The sequence below is a fragment of the Schistocerca americana genome, chromosome X, assembly GCF_021461395.2.
Source record: "Schistocerca americana isolate TAMUIC-IGC-003095 chromosome X, iqSchAmer2.1, whole genome shotgun sequence".
Lineage (NCBI taxonomy): Eukaryota > Metazoa > Arthropoda > Insecta > Orthoptera > Acrididae > Schistocerca > Schistocerca americana.
The window spans coordinates 632629708-632636077 of NC_060130.1; positions in this window are offsets into that span (position 1 = coordinate 632629708).

Here is a 6370-nt window from a genome sequence, read left to right on the forward strand (position 1 = left end):
GCGAATACATAGAAAGAAGGATCCCTTATTGTATGATTATATGATAGCGGAACAAACACTGGTAGCAGTTACTTCTGTAAAATATCTGGGAGTATGCGTACGGAACGATTTGAAGTGGAATGATCATATAAAACTAATTGTTGGTAAGGCGGGTACCAGGTTGAGATTCATTGGGAGAGTGCTTAGAAAATGTAGTCCATCAACAAAGGGGGTGGCTTACAAAACACTCGTTCGACCTATACTTGAGTATTGCTCATCAGTGTGGGATCCGTACCAGGTCGGGTTGACGGAGGAGATAGAGAAGATCCAAAGAAGAGCGGCGCGTTTCGTCACTGGGTTATTTGGTAACCGTGATAGCGTTACGGAGATGTTTAATAAACTCAAGTGGCAGACTCTGCAAGAGAGGCGCTCTGCATCGCGGTGTAGCTTGCTCGCCAGGTTTCGAGAGGGTGCGTTTCTGGATGAGGTATCGAATATATTGCTTCCCCCTACTTATACTTCCCGAGGAGATCACGAATGTAAAATTAGAGAGATTAGAGCGCGCACGGAGGCTTTCAGACAGTCGTTCTTCCCGCGAACCATACGCGACTGGAACAGGAAAGGGAGGTAATGACAGTGGCACGTAAAGTCCCCTCCGCCACACACCGTTGGGTGGCTTGCGGAGTATCGATGTAGATGTAGATGTAGATGTAGATTTCTGATACACCTCCATTCAGAAGTAACAAAGTGTGCATGCATTTAATGATAAAGCGCATTATGTGAAGTTCTGTGACCGAGATACGAACCCAACAAGTAATCGGATGCTAACTAAGTAAAATCAAATGTTACGTATTGGTGTTTCTTACCAGCTGCTAGCTGTTTGAATCCAAAATAAGGATACAAATTTTTGTGCCTGGGCGACAATCTAACCGCACACCTACCATCCTTCTTTATCATCCACGAATGTAGCGTAAGTATCAATTGTTTACTCACCAACAGTAAGATGTGTGTGTGTTTGACCAGAAATAACGATACCTATTGCGACTGTTGGCAACACATGAACAGACATTAAAAATGCACGTTAATTTTCACTAGCAGTCCGGTGTGCACGTGATAGGGCTTGAAATGAAATTATGAATATTTTTGTACTGGATCAGGATTCGGACCCACGTACTTACCTTTCGAGGAGACCTAAGGAAGATTGCAGTCTTGAGAAAAGGAACGAAATGACTGAACTATACTGTTCCGAGAGATTAAGATCCTCGAAAGTGGAGATACGAATTCGAATCACAGTCCAGCACGTAATTTTTCAACGTCTCTAGTTCAATCAAATACAAGTGAAATACGAGCCCTGTTCCTTTAAATGACTATCGGATCATCAAATAAAATAAAATTTTCTAATGTAAGTAAGTTTACTGGCGACATTATTTCTGTTTACCATGACTTCCGCCTATGTCATTTCCCAACGTAAACCGGCTCTGCCCAGTTGGTAATGAAGGAACGTGATGTTTAATGCGGATTCTGGATTATAACATTTTCTCTTGAGGTTACCATAGGTACAGTAAATCTGTTTGTGCCTCTTAAAAGTAAATGCCTGAACCCACGCATTGCACCTGTGACAGTTCGTTCCACCAGGCCATTGTGGCCACATTCCCCAGCCCCAGGAGTGTGCTGTAACGGATGATGTGCTTAGCTTACAAAATTAGTCACGGTGGAAAAAATGCGAGTTTATTAAATGGTTAAGTAGAAGCAAGTTTCTGACGCGGAGATTGTGCTATTCTCTTGTCACCAGGATGTAAATACTCCTCTAGTCATCATAGCCTTGATGTGAAGCCAATTTGAAATTTTGACTAATTCAGCAAATTTCTTAGTTCGAGAGAATTCACTGTGAAGTGTGAAGTTACCGGATAATTCGATTATTACCGTCATTATTACTATCATCTTCTTCATACCGCAGCTGGAACACATGTGCTTGAAGATCATTTAATGCCTTTTGGTCATTATAGAAGAAGTTGCCCAAGAACAGGTTCTTTCCCTGTCTACGGAATCCTTTTCATGTTAATATAAAACTTCAGCAATTACTCGTTGTTTACATTAAAACTAAAGAAAATGATGAAGACGTTACTTGATAACAAAAACGCGCTGCCTTTCTTCATTTACTTGTGCCTAGAAATGGCTGTCGAATACTGCCAAACCAAAAGCCAAGGGATCTTACTGCCTTCCGATATACGTCGCTGTCAGTTTTTCCATATGATTTGGTCGACGTGACCTGTTTCAAGTTGTGTATGACAGAGAATGTTTTAGAAAATCAATTGTTTTCCTTTGCAATAAACAGAAAGATTTTCATTCTAAGCTACCCAAGTTCAAAATTTTCGAAATATTAGTTCAAATTTAATATTCGCTTCTACAATACAGGAAAGTATTTCACAAAAACCGCATCCAACTCATTCGCCTTACACTTAGTCACTGACCATAAATTCTAGCTCAGAGTGACACCAGTTTAAGTAACCTAATGTAGCGAAGACTGTTTCCCAGTGCTCTTTCTCACCGGGAAATATGCAATTCACTCATTGGGCTCCATAAGTACACAGTGACAGTAATTTCTGTGTATATGCAATGCATACGGATTGTAGAATTTAGTGGTGCTCTCTCTTCCACTTCTCTATACAGTATGCCTGACCTAAACGGCCCTTTATCATTACAGGCCCTGGGCAGTGCAACATCATATTGACAACAGTAATGTGCTTATACTGACAGCCTCACTGTTCGTTTTACCTGATTTTTGTAATCATTTAAATAAAACAACATGACCTTCCAGTGGGAGACATTTCGTCCCCCTTTTCCTTCAGTGAGAACCAGCGAAATGCGGCAGAGTACGGCCGGTAAACGACTCACAAACCACGATTTAGTGGCGTTAAGACGATTTCTTTAAAGATTGTCGTAGCTGAAGCAATTTAGTTTCTTCTTAAATCGTCTTGTGCAGCAACGTTCACAGATATCTCAAATAGGAAAAGCTCTTTATCCAGGTACGAAGGTTGTAAAACAAACTTACCACAGTTTGTGTCAGGTTGATCTTTTCGTCTGATAGCACTGCGTAAGTATTTTGTCTAAGAGTTATCACAAGTAGTGTTCCTGTAGCTGTGGGAATCATTGGTTGAAAACGAGTTTGACACCAGTGGGTACAGTATGACTAAATATTCAAAATGATTATCAACCTAAGTCTGAGTTCATCCACAAACTGAGGCATAGTTATAATATTTAAGCTAGACTGTGTATCCTTGTGTTCCTTGAGTGGGCATTGGTCGGGGTTTACACACACACATACAATACTATGAATACTTCGAACTCTATAGTTAACGTTGTTCTTATAAACTAATTTTGTTTTTTTAATTCTTCTGGGTCTTCAGTGTGCAATATGTGTTGTAGATACAGTCTTAGACAAAAAAAAAAAAAATGACCGCCTAGTCGTTCACGTAAGGTGGACAATACAGCCGTGCTCCCCTCAGAATTCCATGTCCGGCAATATGGTCGATCTGGCAACATTGTAGTCTGCAGTGCTTACCGGAGGAAGTCTTCACTGCAGTCTGAGTACATCATTCTTGACTACGACCGTAGTCTTGAGGTAAAACGCGAGACTAACTAATACGACGTCTGGCAACCGAAAACACACGTCGACAAAACTTTTATCGCCCCTTTCCTCTTGGTGCTGAAGCTGTGAGTGTAATTCAAGCGAATCTACAATATATTTCGCTTTCTGTCAGATTGGTAATAACAATTTGGTTTAACAATATTTTAGCGAGAGATTCCTTGGCCTACTATCGACCTCTGAACACCACATACCTCTGAGTTCTCTGGGAACTGTTTGCTGCCTATCGGTGGGGGCTGAGGCACAACGCTGCCTCGCCTTCCGCCAACAACGTCTGATCCACTCCTCACTCTCGATGATGTAAAATGCTTTAACGTTGTTGAGTGCTGACCCATAAAATCTGTCTACGATTTGTGTTTCACACTCGACAGCAACGGTGGCACAAAACCGTTTTTGTTTGATGAGTATTTTATTACACTAATATGCAATACATCAATATGGCACAGAATAAATTTCATTTCTTCTGATCCAGTGCGCTATAATTAAAGCATCACATCCTGTTCTTTTTCTTTTCACAGGAGATTATTCAATTTTTTTTTTTGTTATGGATTCATATGTGTTAGTCAGGGCACAGAGAGTAAATGCAATGAAATGTGTTTGGTTTCTTTCTTTGATACCCTATGGTAAATGGATGCGAAACATTCTGTCAGTACCTTTCAGAACCTGCTCTATAGCAACTCAGGCTAAATGCTTGTTTTGAAGTCCATACATTAATTAATGGAGAAGTGAACGCTGTTTAAATGTGATATTTAAAATATTCAGTAGGATTTAAGGCGACAAAATTGCAAATATTTGAAGCTACCCAGAGAAACAGTATGTTGCTTGAGCCGCTGTTAGCAAATGTTTGCAGTGAGTTACTTATTGCTACTGTGGAAATTTAGCATAGAGGCCCTATAGTAATCTAGAGGTCCATTTCCTTCATATTTATCACCCTGGCATGTGAGTCTTAAGTGAAGAACAATATTGAAATTCGTATCATCGACAGTCGATACGAATTTCTTCAGAGACGCTTGTATTGTGAAACAGTTCGGCAGTTAGAAAGCCGAGATCTCTGATCATTAACACAATTTACTGAGTCGAGCTACCAAGAGGACTTGATGTGTAAAGGTTTTCTTCCGATTTCGTTAAAGAATTCTTTTCTGGAAATTAACTGCTCCATAAAATAAATCAGAAAAAAAGCTCACACCACCCTGGCCTCTACCAAGTATAGAACTGACGACTCATTGAACCGTTGCGACAAGAGACACAGGCAGTACCACGAGCCTACGGACACACTGCTACAAGCAGACCACTCTCGTCATGGTATTGGTCGCTCAGCCTCATAACGCATCATGAAATGGAGAGACGTCTACAGACATTAAAGTAATCTCTGGCGTGCCACAGGGGAGTCTTATGGGACCATTGCTTTTCACAATATTTATAAATGACCTAGTAGATAGTGTCGGAAGTTCCATGCGGCTTTTTGCGGATGATGTTGTAGTATACAGAGAAGTTGCAGCATTAGAAAATTGCAGCGAAATACAGGAAGATTTGCAGCGGATAGGCACTTGGTGCAGGGAGTGGAAACTGACCCTTAACATAGACAAATGTAATTTATTGGGAATACACAGAAAGATGGATCCTGTATTGTATGATTATGTGATAGCGGAACAAACATTGGTAGCAGTTACTTCTGTAAAATATCTGGGACTGTGCGTACGGAACGATTTGAAGTGGAACGATCATATAAAATTAATTGTTGGTAAGGCGGGTGCCAGGTTGAGACTCATTGGGAGAGTCCTTAGAAAATGTAGTCCATCAACATACGAGGTGCCTTACAAAACACTCGTTCGACCTATACTTGAGTATTGCTTATCAGTATGGGATCCGTACCAGGTCGGGTTGATAGAGGAGATAGAGAAGATCCAAAGAAGAGTGCCGCGTTTCGTCACAGCGTTATTTGGTCAGCATGATAGCGTTACGGAGATGTTTAACAAACTCAAGTGGCAGACTCTGCAAGAGAGGCGCTCTGCATCGCGGTGTAGCTTGCTGTCCAGGTTTGGAGACGGTGCGCTTCTGGATGAGGTATCGAATATATTGCTTCCCCCTACTTATACCTCCAGAGGAGATCACGAATGTAAAATTAGAGAGATTCGAGCCCGCACGGAGGCTTTCCGGCAGTCGTTCTTCCCGCGAACCATACGCGACTGGAACAGGAAAGGGAGGTAATGACAGTGGCACGTAAAGTGCCCTCCGCCACACACCGTTGGGTGGCTTGCGGGGTATAAATGTAGATGTAGATGTAGAAAGACAATAAAAGTTGTCACTTATGTGAAGAACAGCGTTTCTTTAGCCAAAAAATTGAATTTTCTGTCTCATTGTCTTAATTTACATGAGGGTTATATAGCACGAGTCATTCAAATGGAAAGGGAATATCAAGTGAATTTAGCTAGTCAGTTCAGTACCTTACACGGAAGTAATTGCACTGTCACAGTGTTACCAGATGTTTGTGACGATGTTCCAAATTCTCAGCTGTGCTAGGAACAGCTCTGAAGCGGTATGCGAGGAGAATCCCATGCTCGTGTCATAGGAGGATACAGAGAGGAGGCGTGGGGTTTGTTTAATATGCAGCGTTTTCTCCTACCAGTTGTGTCAAACATTCAGGTGTATAATCTTCCATCCGATTACAGTTTCCCACAAAATATATACGAATAAAACACTTACCTTGTTGCTTTGTGGCAAAAGATTAGTTCAGTACAATAAGAA